The 13,658-nt window shown below is 41.9% G+C and overlaps 1 protein-coding gene across 2 annotated transcripts in view; it reads left to right on the forward strand.

Moving 5' to 3' along the window:
- Positions 1 to 13,658, forward strand: part of ESRP2 (epithelial splicing regulatory protein 2) — a 112,351-nt gene that overhangs the window by 77,828 nt on the left and 20,865 nt on the right. The gene's annotated exons all lie outside the window — the stretch shown is intronic.

A 13,658-nucleotide genomic window follows, 5' to 3' on the forward strand; every position in this document is an offset into this window, starting at 1 on the left:
TGGTTCTGCACCATGGAGTTTTGTATTCCTCAGTCAGGAGCTAGCAACAGTGAACTTGTCAGGAAGGCCAGCCAATGCTAAAATACTTTCCTAATGTCTTCTGTGCTGTCTTGCAGCCAGGAATCTGCCTCCCAAAGCCTTGGCACGCACTGCCTCCCTCATGGATGGCAGAACATATACAATGAAGGGCTGTGCAGAAGAGGTAGATGCAGCTTAACTATTGAACTGAAGGAAGAAACTAGCAATAAACACTTTCTCTCACCCCCTGTCGGACAAAAGATACTGGTCTAGATGCACTATTGGGCTCTTTCATATCGTCTAATTCCTGTGAAATGCCAAACATTTCTTTAAAAATCCATACCAGCTACCTTTTTTCTTAAAATGCTACTTTAGAATTGTTTGCAGTGTTGAAGCTATGTGGGCCCCAGGATATGAGAGAGATAAGGTAGGTAAGGTAACTGTGTGGAGGTCCAAGCTTCTAAGCTACACAGATAAATTTCTTCAATCTGGGGAAGGAAGCAGACACTTTCTTCCCCAGACACGAAGAGCTCTTTGTAGTTCAAAAGCTTGCGCCTTCCACCAACAGCTGTTGGTCCAATAAACAATATTACCTTCCCCCACCATGTTTCTCTCTCATGTTACAATTAACTCTCTTAGTCCATTATATTATATTGGATATTATACCTTCTTCAAGGTAGTAATCTGCTTATTGTAAATGGTGTACAGATTTTAAAAATTTGTGTATTATTATTTATTTATTTTTATTTTGTGTAGAGGACAATACTGATCATATATTTCCCTATGTGAGGAAAGCCTAATAGGCCTCCAAAGGCCTGAGTAAATTATCCTCTAAATGCCATAAACTACTAGTCTGTCTGACACAGTATAAAGTCACAAGATCTCTTTTCTCCCTCAATACACCATGTGCAATATATACTACTTAAAATCTCTTAAAAATGGGTAGAGTTGAAAATCAGCTACCTGGGAATATTGATGGACTTTAGGGGGCAGTTAGAAAATGCAGACATGTCCTAATCCAGTAGTGGGAAGAAGCTGATGTGACCATAACTCTCAACTCTGCTTGCACCGATAACGGGCCTTTTCTTTCTCTGTTTCCTTCCTATGAGTAAGAGAAGGCTTCAAGCTACAGCAGCTTATGTGTTCTAATTGAGGGGATGACTTCCCTGACCTTCAGACTTGCAGCTTGGTCTCTTCACTTTCAGTAAAAGGATGTTAGTGACTGAAAAAGCTTTCAAATGCTGCGACCTCTCATTAGAGAAAATTGGATTCCTTTCCATGTAATAGGCATGGCACAAAGTGATCATTCTATTAAATTTCTTAAAATAGTGGCTCCCTACCTTTTTCTGGAAACTGTGCCGGTTCACTATTCTTAAATCTGCTGTAGAAGCCAGTTTCTGCAACCAGTGCCTCTCATTCAGTTGTGCTATCTGCTGTGTCCCATCATAGAGGGTGGACTGTTCCATATCCCAGTCTCTGCTTGGGAAGGACTGGAATCTGAGCACAACAAGCAACATAGCAGAGAGAATCCTCCAGATTGACTGAGACACGGGCCACAGCAGACCAGCTCAATAGAGTACAGAGGGCAGACAAATATCCATACTGGAACCAGCACCAGGCTTTAAAATCATCATTTACAGTATGTGCAAACAACTTATCTGTAGTGCTTCCCAGTGCAGTAACCCAGCATGAAGCACATGTAACTAAACAACCTTCTAGCTACAATGCTGGAAACTTTTAAGGTACACTTGTTTTCAAAGAACACACCCATGTGCTTATGAAAGAACTTGCTTACCAAGTATGAAGTGACCACAGAGAGAGAAAGGAAACTGAAGGACTCTGGCTTAGCAGTTAGCTTTTAGGCATCTAAATTCACATTGTGTTGTGACAACCCATGTGTGGCAAACATTACTCTGTAAAAATCACACATTACACCAGGAAGTTAGTCAGCCCCCTCAAATATAAGCCTCTATCACTTGAGGTAAAGGAGATCTCATTTAGCTAACGGTAGTATGTACTATTTACAGGCTAGCACTGTTTGCCTGAGGATCCCCACCTTGTCAGCAAGCATTGATACTACTGAGAAAGGGGTTGATTCTTCTGAGAAGTGGGTTTTGCTGACTCCTTCGTGCAGGTGACCCATTGAATCATATGGCTATAAGGGAGGTGAGAGAGGGAATATCCAGTGTGTGGGTTGAGCAGTCATGAGGGAGGAATCTTAGGCGCATCAAACCTTGGGGAGAAGATGAGAGAGAGAAATTAATCTCTTTGTGGTTCTGAACCATGGTTCTGCACCATGACTTTGTGCGATGCTGCTCTCTAGTGGTTGAGACTACAGATAAGATATTACAAGTACTTACCCTTCAAAACTGGCACTAAAACTGAGGCCAAGATCCTGAGGCCAAGAAATCAGTTGGAGTTAAGCACCTAAGTCCTTCACTGAGGATCTTGGCCTCAGTTTTAGTGCCAGTTTTGAAGGGTAAGTACTTGTAATATCTTATCTGTAGTCTCAACCACTAGAGAGCAGCATCGCACAAAGTCAGTGTGTTATAGTAGGGAAAATCCTGGCCGCATTCAAGTCAATAGCAAAGTTTCCATTGACTTCATGGGGGTCAGGACTTTATCCAATTGTGATTTCATAAATTAATTAAGTAGGGGGAACTGGGGTGACGATGCAGTCTAGTTAACTGAGGTGGGCCCAGACGCTTCCAAACTTTGGCAGAAGCTGAGTTCTGAACACTGGGGCTCTCAAGCCCACTTCTCATTACTAGACTTTAGTTGAGTTGTAGAGACGGACAGCTCTCTCACAAGGCTCCAGAAGATTATATGCGTTTCTGACACAGTTTGTGCTGGGAAAATAGATTAGAACTATGCTGAGAGGACATACTACCCTGTTTTGGAATGAGATGAGGGCATCGCTGCCAAAGAGGTGGTAGTTGTCAGAGCATTTCTGTCTGGGCCAGAGCTAGACCGTGCAGAATCCTACAAAAGTGAGGCAAAAACAAAGTCCACTAAATGTTTTTAGCTACAATGGCAAGCAGTTTGGCACTAGCTCACATATTCCTTGTTTGGTGGAGAAGAGATTCAGTCAAATTCAACTGCATTTCCACAGTTACTTATTTCTGCCATTTCAGTATGCACCTCCAGTGAGTCCATCAGGGATAGTCAATGGAAGCAAGATAGAACACAGGACTTGGAATCAAGGCACTTGACTTGTTCTTCAGCTGTACAACCCATATCGCTGCTGTACTTCAATTTCCTCCTCTGTAAAACAGGGATAGTTGAATGAAGCACGCTTTATATATAAACTAGTGCTATTCCAGAAGCAATTTGAAGTTGCCTAGATATTTATTAACCTGTTTACAGAGCTGGACTTGAACAAATACCCCTGGATCCAAACATCCCTGAATTTTCTAATTGTGTGACTTAGACCCATTGCAGCGTCTGATAGAACAGCAATTCCCAAATTAATGAATAACTTCAAATTCTAATTAGCAAGCCATTTAGAAATACTTCAGATTCCTAAAGGACTGTTACTAGTGCAAGAAATACTTTAGCCATCTACTGTTGCTTTTAGATGTGCTATTTGTGAAGTATAAAGAAGAGTTTCTATTTAACAGCATATACAACTTAAAATTTGACTTTACACAATAGTTTGTGTAATAGGGCTTGCATTTTTGTGCTAATAGTTAAAACCACAGCCTTCCCCCACACAAACTTGAATGTTTTTCTCTTTTTTTTTTTTTCCCCCGCGTGCAGTAAACAAGACGTTGCGGTTTACCTTTCGTTTTTATTTTTTTTACCTGCATGAACCACAGGGTAGGGTGTTCTTGAACTTTTATTAAAAAAACACCCAAAATCAACAAATCTATAAGAGGAGATTGGTATCTCAAATAGTTACTAGTCTTCTTGCTTTGTTACAGATCTGTTTTGATAGATGCTGATAGTGCAGTGACTGTGTAGTCATTACATGCTGAGCAACAAATTGCATGTGACTTTGCATGTTAGAACCTGTCTCAGTGCAAGGGATAGTGTTGGAGAAAATATCCTAGTTATCCCTTCAAAAAGTTCTGTGGGAGCTTTCAAGTGCTGGTCTGCTTTAAAACGTAACTTTGTAAAAGTGGCAGTGAGAGGTTTCATGCTTTTTTTTTTTTTTTTTTTTTTTTAGCCCTTTAGCAATTCCACAAATCTGGTCAATTTACAAGCACATAATTTTTCATAATGGCAAATGGGCCCTGGAAGTCAAGCTGGGCTCTTTCCATCATCACCAGTGTTAAGTTTTGTAAAAGGAGCTTGAATAAAAATGTTGTTGATTATGTGACCTGAAAAATAATCCAGCTTGCGCCCTATGATGGCTTTGCAGTGTTAACAGGAATAAAATGCAATAACTTACTTTTTACATGAACATGCATATGATAGAACAGAGAGAGAGCAGTACAGTAACCATCCAATATGAAGTGAAAGCTATTGTGCTGGTCTTCCCTGTGGGGTTTCTGACTAAACCCTCTTAAAACACTAAAACAAAAACACAAAAATGCATCCGATGAAGTGAGCTGTAGCTCACGAAAGCTTATGCTCAAATAAATGTGTTAGTCTCTAAGGTGCCACAAGTCCTCCTTTTCTTTTTGCGGATACAGACTAACACGACTGCTACTTTGAAACAAAAATAATAGTTACATTGCTTAACAATAGTGGTGCCACCTCATCCAAAATTAAGTTTTCCCGTCTCTTTGAGTACAAATGTGCTTGACCTTCCCCCCCCCCCCACTCCAAGTTACTGTGGGCCCAGTCCATACCTGTGTCAATCTAGCTACATCGTTCAGAGGTGTGGAAAAAGTCATATCTTTGAGAGACTGGGTGGTCTACACTGGTGGGGATCGACCTAAGATAAGCAACTTCAGCTACAAGAATAGCGTAGCTGAAGTCTATGTATCTTAGGTCGACTTACCTCGCATCCTCACGGTGCGGGGTCGACTGCCGCCGCTCCCCTGTCGACTCCGCTTCTGCCTCTCTCTGCGGTGGAGTACAGGAGTCAATGGCAGAGCGATCAGGGATCGATTTATCGCATCTACTCTAGACGTGCTAAATCAATCCGGCAGGTAGTGTAGACGTGTAGTTAAGCAGACCTAAGCCCAAGTGTAGACAGTGCCAAGTCAATGGAAGAATTCTTCTTGGCTTCTGCCTTTGAGAGGTGGGTTTACAACAGCCACAGAAAGAACCCCTTCTGTCACTATAATAAGCGTCTACACTATGGTGGTGCACCTGCTGGAATGTTTCTAGTGTAGACATATCCTAGATATCAGATTTGTGTTCAAAGCCCTTTGTGGCACAAAAACAGTCTTGGCTCTCATTTTGTATTCCCTGGCCTTCCTTTTGTGTGTACTTACTCTCTCATCTTTAGAAGGGATATTAACCCTTACATTTCAGGGATGTAGCCAACCTCTAACTTTTGGAGGTAAGGGGAAAATATTTCCCTGGGAGCTGGTTATCCCCAGCTGCTTACTGCACGGGTTTTGCACCATCCTCCAAATCAGCTGGCACTGGCCATTGTAGAAGACAGAACAGAGGACTAAATGGACCATTGGTCTGATCTGTAGGACTGTTTCTACGACTGAGCTCAGATTATGAACTCTCCAGGGAAAGGGCCAGTTCTCCTGTGAGCTCTAAGGGTGTGTCTATACTGCAAAAAAAAAACAACAAAAACCTGCAGCTCAAGTCAGCTGATGTGGGCTCGTGGGGCTAAAAATAGCAGTTTGGATGTTCCAGCTTGGGCTGGAGCCTGGGCTCTGACACCTGGAGAGGGGGGAGGGTCTCGGAGCCTGGGGTCCAGTCCGCATATCTACATTGCTTCTTGTTGCCCTGCAGCTTGAGCCCATTGACCCGGGCTCTGAGACTTGGTGCCGTGGGTTTTTCTTTGCAGTGTAGACATACCCGAAGTTACATACCACTCCTTTGGGCATCATCTAAACAAATCATTTAAATTTTAAATTACTTTTTCTTTTTCTGTGTGATTGGTTAGGGCTGAACATTTAATCCCTCAAGGCTGAATTAGAGCAGAAAGGTGCTGTTGTATCTCATTGCCTTCCTCTCCCTCCCCATCACACTACTGTTCCATAGCTTTCAGATTTTCATCCGCACCCACAAGGAAAATGGTTATTTTTATTGTTGTTGTTTTTCAAGGTGAATACAGTAAACTGTGTCCATCTCAAACTCATGGTCAAACCGCACATGTAACCCATTAACTCTACTACTTTGAAGTACTGGAGAGAATGTCCTTTTTATGACACACTGTGGGGGGAAAAACTTTCCTCCCCTTTCAGTGAGTGCCTGAGCATTTATTTTTTTTGTAGGCACCATTTGTCCTAATGTAGTGTGCACTAAAAATGTTGCTAGTGCTGGAACATTATAAATAACTATCACTCCCTTCGGGCCTATAATAGTTTAATGGACATTTCTGTGGTATTGTAGGCCGTATCAAGAACAAAAGTGCATGTTTTGACTTAAGGTTTTCTCACTAACTGAAGCACAGACTTGAATGCTCAAGACACTGGGGGTACAGAACGTTGCTATGCACGCAAGAGCACGCTTTGTACCTACCGTTCCCTGAGAAGGCCTCTTCTTTGAAAGCATTGTAAATATTGCTCCAGAAGGCCTCTTCTTTGAAAGCATTGTAAATATTGCTCCAGCTGTGGGAAACCAACTGGGAAGCTACAGTAGCCGGGAAGCTACAGTAGCCAGAAAGCCAACCCTGATAGTGCAGACTTGTCAGAGAAAATAGAATTCAGACCTCTCCAATTCTAAGTGAACAAAGCAAGGTTCCCAACCACCATCTTCCTTTGCCTCTTTCTTGTTGCCAAGCTCGCCCTAACCCTTGAACTCTTCCTTCAGGCTGGCTAGGGAAGGGAGCTTCTTCCCGCAATTGAGGGGTCTCCTGGTTGAGTGACTTCTCTTAATAGAAGCCATCCCTGAATATTGGAGCTTGCCGAAAACATGGTGCCTGTGAAACAGCCTGTGGCTCTAGCCACAGTGACTTTGTTTTCCCCTTAGAAAGCAGACTTTCCAAGTGTAATTCTGTCCTACCTACTTCAGCTACAAAGACTGTAGATTCTTCTGATACACACCTCATTTTTGAGGCATGCACAGTTTGGTGAACTTTAGGACATGTGAAGATTGAGGACATTGTGGGCAAGATTTTTTAAAAGACCCAACCCTGCTGTTTTTGCAAATGCAATTTCCAGTCCTTCCCTCACCCCCCACCTTCTTAGTGAAATGACTTCCCCTCTGCTTTGAGCATTGAAATCTTAAAACTGCCCAATTTAGTGGGGGATAGGAGCCAAAACTATTGTGCAAAAACTGAACACAAAGGGGTGTACAAACTGATCTATTAGCCGGCTGTGCCAAACTGGCTGCTTGTTTTATTCATTCATTTTCAAGGCCAGAAGGGACGGTAGTGATTTAATTGGACCTCCTGCTTAACACAGGTCACTGAATTTCAGCCCTAGCCTCGCTTTTCCTGGCCTCCTCCCCCTGCTCTAGAATATATTACTCCTTTTCTATTTAATAGGCTGCTGGGTGGTACTTTGAGAGTTGTGCCTTCCTAATGAGTAGCTAAGGTAAAATGGCACCCCCTGCTGCATCTTCATGATGTTTTCCTCAACATGGGAAGGTGAGTGTTTAGTCATGCATCGACCATGTGTGTCCTTATACAGCTTTGCTAGAACAGCTAATTAATATTAGCACCACTCACTCAAAATTGACAAGATGCCAAGTGTAACAGATTGCAGGAGCAGGTATTGCAGATATGCCAAATGACTTCCCATGGTGGCTTTCTTGCATGCAAGATATTTCACTTCGGAATCCTGCTGCCCACATTTTAAAACAAAGAAACCATTGGAAGGTTGTGTGTGACATGTATCATCTAGGTAAACTCTCCTCTAGGCAAAGGCATTTTTTTTTTCCCCAGGCAGAATTTTGCTATGAAACAACAGGCAGATGTCAATGGGACTATAGTGATTTCAAATACACAAACAAGACCAATCATCTATCTTGAGTGTCCTAAATCTCCCTCCTCTTATCTGGGAATATTAAAGCTAAAACTGGTATGCAGCACAGTTTGTGAAGAGAGGTGTCTTATTTAAAAAAAAAGAAAAAGAAAAAAAATCACCACCACTGATTTCAAGCTGGAAGGAGATGCAGCCATGTCTGTTTCATCTCTGAACATTTGTGTTTAGGCACCAGCTCAGTTTTCAAGCATCAGGCAAAGTGCACTCTCATCGTAATTTCTTGAAAAGATGGGTGGTATTTTGCCATCTCGTACTGTGCCACTGACCTCCGCTTAGTTCTGAGTGAACACCAAGGTTGATAGTTCCTTCATGCTTTCCATTTCATGTAAATTGTTCTTTCACCCTTTACAAATTCTTTATATACCCTTGAAAAACTTTGTATACTAACAAAAACATGAGTGCGTGGTGTCTGGGTAATGATCCCACCAGAACCCATTACAGCACCAGGAATAATATAGAGAAAACCATTCGAGTTTGGGAATAACACTGACCTATTCCTAAAGCCACCCGATCAGAAAGTGAGTGGGAGACATGGTTAACTGAGCTATTCTGCAATAGCACAACCCTCTTTCCTTCTCCAAGCAATATGCCTTCTGCAACCCTGGGCGGTTTCTGCAGCAGTATCATAGAAACGTAGGGCTGGAAGGAACCCCGAGATGTCATCTAAGTCTAGACCCCTATGCTGAGGCAGGACCACAGTAAAACTAAATCATGTTCCTAAAAACCTCCAACGATGGGGATTCCACAATCTTACTTGTAAGTCTATTCCAGAGCTTAAACTACCTATACAATTATAAAGTTTTTCCTAATATCTAACTTAAATCTCCCCTGCTGCAAATTAAGCCCCTTACAGCTTGTTCTACCTTCATTGAACATGGAGAACAATTGATCATCATAACAGTCCTTAACATATTTGGAGACTTAAAAGGTCTTCCCTCTGTCTTCTTTTCTCAAGACTAAACATGCCCTGTTTTTAACCTTTCCCCACAGGTCAAGTTTTCCAAACCTTTGATCATTTTTGTTGCTCTCCTCTGCACACCCTCCAACTTGTCCACATGCATGGGAAGCCCAAACCTTCCTATATACACCGTCTGCTCAGCCATGCATTCGTCTCCAGGATTCGTGTGTCCCTGCCTGGACCCTTACCCTCAATAAGGAGGATGGATGATAACACAACTTGTGCCCTAGCTCCTTTACCCTTACTTCCACAGCACTGCACCCAGCTGATCTGCTCAGGGTCAAGCAGCATGGGGTGGTGGTCAGAGGGACAGATGAACCTTGGCAATGTAGAGGAGACTGGAGGTGACTGACCCCAATGGCAAAGCATGTTGTACTCAGGTTCCAAAATGAATACTACTGATGCTATTGAACTGGAGCAAAGTAACTGCTGCATTAGTCACAAGAATAATTACAGACAGGCCAGAACCAAACCCTGGATGCAAATACTTCTGAATGTTGGGAAAGGGGATAAATCTGGATCCACTTGTAGCCACTTGCCTCTACCTCCATAAGGGAGCAAACCAAACTCCAGCTCCAAAGACTTCAGAGTGTATAAAATCTAGGTCTGAATTTGGCTGCTCAGGCTCTTCTCTATTAATTACTCTGGACAAGATTTTGTTTTTTGGACTTCTGGTTGTAGGTAAACCGGCCCAAGAGGGGTGGGAAATAGTAACCAGATTTTAATTGGTTGAGTGGAAGGAGAATGTAATGGCCATTTTAATTTCAGTCTTGATACTTTGTTTATGAAGGATTTAGTTACCAACTAACTATTTGGGATGTCACTCAATATTGTACTACTACAGCAGTTGGAATGCATCCTTTCACTCAAAAGTTAAACCCAAGTTTAACCAACTGATATTAATGTTAATCCTTGTACTATTTGAAAAATATAGAACATGTAACACAGGCCTGTGTATGTAACTGATGCACAGTAGTGGTGCTAGAGGAAGGGGATTTGGTGAGGCAATAGATTTCAGTTTCAATATTATAAAGTAAAATATGGGGAGAAAAATGGCACAGAGGGGCAAAAGAGAGAAAATATTTAATGCCCAGGGTCAGCTTTAGCTCAGTTATTTATCCAAAAATAATTCACCCCATGTGCTTTCTAACCAGTAATGTTGGCAACGGGGTTTATAATAGGTTTTTTCTGCTCTCCACTATAAGCTAAGAATAGAGGTTACACTTCTGTAGAATTGCAGTACTGAAGTAGGTGACTATTTAGTCTGTCCTATAACCAAATTTTGCTGGCTGACTTTTGAGTCATCTTTATCCTTGTCATTTCAGGAGCTGGACTGGTAATCAAGGGGTTTATGTTCAGCTAGTCACCATTTCAAATTCTTGGTGACACACTGCTGATAGTCATAAATGTACACCTCTATACACATCCTCATGTTCAAACCAGTACCATGTCAGTGCTGGATTCCCTGTTCCTCTTATTGGTCATGTGCCTTTTCTCTGATTATTCATGCAACTTTTCTATTTTCTGCCAGTCATCTCATGTGACCTCAGATGATGATGGCATAACTGCTTTTTCCATATTTAAAAAAAAAAAAAAGATTTCACAGTAGCACTTAATTCATTTTCAACATTGCCTTACTTGTCATACTGGTCCAATGACTGACTTACACTCCTTATTCAGCTGCTATGACTACAGCCAGGCTAGTACTCCAAGGCAATATTTGCCAGCAGTTACCCCTCCTCCTCCCCCTAACGGCTTTTATTCACTTCCCATTAACATTTCATGAGCAAACTTTTGCTCATGGAAACAGAAAGAGTCAGAGCAGGGAGCCACAAATTTTTGCACCAGAAGGCTAAATAATGTGTGACAAACATCTAAACAGGGAGCAGAAACAATACCTTATGAACTTAGCCAATCACACACCACTATGAATTGCAGCTATTCTAAGCAACAGTCACAATAGCTGATTTGTGAGCCACGCAGACATTAAATATATTTGCCTAAGCACTTGGTGCATTCAGTCAATTAAATAACATATTTGTAAAGCTCAACATGCACAGACTTCTTAAGAACCAAAAGAGGGGCTCAAATTCATTGAATAAATTGTTCACCCATCTCTAGCTATTACTTGTCTCTCATTACACCAAACTATCTATGCATTCTAACTCACTTAGTAAAAGTAGAAAACCAGTGCTCTGTAGCAAGTTTATGCAAAAAGCAGAAGACCTTGATATCATGAAAATAAGCCTGCTCTGACACAATAGCGACGGCAGTTTCTATCGAAAAATATAAAATGAGAAAAGCTTTAAAAGCAGTTGATTCATTTAGAGAGCATCTCCGTAGCACTCGTGCCACAGCTTAGCCATTGTGGCCCGTATGAATGCCTCACCATTCAGCAAGGATACCAACCCTGATTCACATTTTCTTTGGGCATATTGTGAAGGAAGATTAATGGACACATTCACTGATCAATTCATGGAAGATTTACAGGCAATTTTACAACACTAGGAGCAATCTTCATATTAGTGGGAGAATGCCCCGATATTCCAAGCTACCCTGATCCTAAATTTTCCAGGTTAGTTCAAGCTGGAGTTGATCATGTCCAAAGTGGCACATTATATTACACTCAGGAATGCAGTCATGACATTTCATACCATAGAAATGCCATAAATGATGTTCTAGATTGGATTAAGTTCTGCAAACTGGTAAATTCAGCACTCAACCAACTTTACTCTTGGTGTCCTGTACATCTGTTGGTCTCATGGGCAGTGTGCTAGGGAATTTAGCTCAGTGACATAAAAAGATGAATGTGTCCACTAGTAGTTGAGAGCTGCTAGGCTTTGTAGTTAGGTATTTGGGGGAGGGGTGGGGTGCAGAGGGAAAGTTGGTTGGTTTTTAAATGTAATGTGCTTCATTAGTTTTTACATTCATTAGGTACAGTGTCTTTCACAGCAGCCTTCTGGAAATTCCTTGCCTTTTTGAGTTATTCAGAGCCTGTTATAAGAAAGGCCCTTCCAAGTTAATCATCTCTCACCCGACTGACCTAGGATCTTGAACTCTAGAAATATTTCTCACCTCTTCCCACTACTCTTTCCAGGTGAGGTCCTGGATAGTCCAGCTTCTAGCATCACATCATATTCATCCCACAGCAGACTCTCTTTGGCATGGTTAGTGCTGCTGCTCCCTCCCACCCCACTTTTGAGTTGCACATATTTTACTGCTTTCCTTTGAAAACTAGGTCCCTTTCTGTAATATTTGATCAACAAGTGGCAAAGCACAGAGTGGTTTCCTTCTCATGTGATTAAAAGCAAAGTCGGTAGGAAGGAGTAGGAGTGAGAGGGGGAGGATAAAAATGTATTAGTACAAGTAGACACAAAACTGAAGTCTGGTTAACAAAGCAGCTAGGGTGTGTATAAAAGTGGTGATTAGGTAAGTGATAGGAACCTACTGCAATGAGAGTATTGCTTGCTGGAATTCACCTTTCGTGTGAGGGGCAGCAGTCTTCTCAGAACAAAAGTCCCCACAGCCATGCAAGACTTGGTTTTTAAAGCATTACAATCTTCCATCCCTGATCTGCTGGGAACCAGTCTTCAGTGTATACCTATCCCAAGGCATCCTTTTCTCTTCTATTCCTCTTCTCCTCCCCTCCATCTGAACTATGGCTTTAGTCCACACCTTTTCTGTTCACTTCCAGCCTCCCCCCAGCCCCACTTTACATCCCTTAATTGGTTTTTCATTATCAAATCAAGGTTCTTCACTGATACCAGGTCCATGGTTAATTTACTAAGTGTCCACAGCACCTGAATGTCTCTGCATGCCATTCCTGTTCAGATGGTACATAATTTTTTGGTTAGAATTAAGTTTATTTGCTTTGCAATAAATGAGAATTTAAATAACTGCTCTTTAAGGGAAATTGGCCCTAAAAGCTGCTCCTTACTGTAGAAGCCTTAATGCCAGGATTTACTTACTTTTGTGTTTTCAAACTAATCCTCCAGGCCTGGAAACACCTCAGCCCTCTAAAGCTGTGCAGGGATTGCTATTTTTGAGGGTCTGCTAGGATCTACTGTTGCTGGGGAAGGGTATTTGTGAATGTGCTTTCTAATTTCTTGTAAAAGTAAGTTTTCAAAGAAGCTGGAAAGGCATTTAATCAGCTCCTTTTGTCACAGGTTTTGCGCCAGATCATACTGTTGCCTTGCATTTACCCCAGCTTTTAGGATCGTTATTTCCCCCACCCACCACTTTACTGTCCAACTTTTCAAGAGTTTCATGGCTGTGAGACCACGCGGTGAGGCTCTGAGCACTGGGGCACTGTAACCAAATCTTTCCATGTTGGAAAGTCCCAGTTCTGCTCTCGTGTCTTGTGGAGTGTAGATCAGGCGTAACTCCACTGAAGCCAGTGCAGTTACACCAGAGCAAGACTGGTGTGAGGAGACCGAGGCCCAAAGTATTGCTTCTGTGACTTGTCAGGGCATCTTTAGAAGTGCCTAGCTTTTAAATTATTTCTTAGGTTTTTTTTTTTCTACACTTGTTATGCTGTCTTTAAGAAGACACGTGCAGGTTAAATGCTAGAAAGGGAAGAGAAGGGACACGGCCCAGAACCAAATAGTGAACCAAAGGAC

This window comes from Lepidochelys olivacea (genome assembly GCF_965140295.1).
Source record: "Lepidochelys olivacea isolate rLepOli2 genome assembly, chromosome: 12".
NCBI lineage: Eukaryota > Metazoa > Chordata > Testudines > Cheloniidae > Lepidochelys > Lepidochelys olivacea.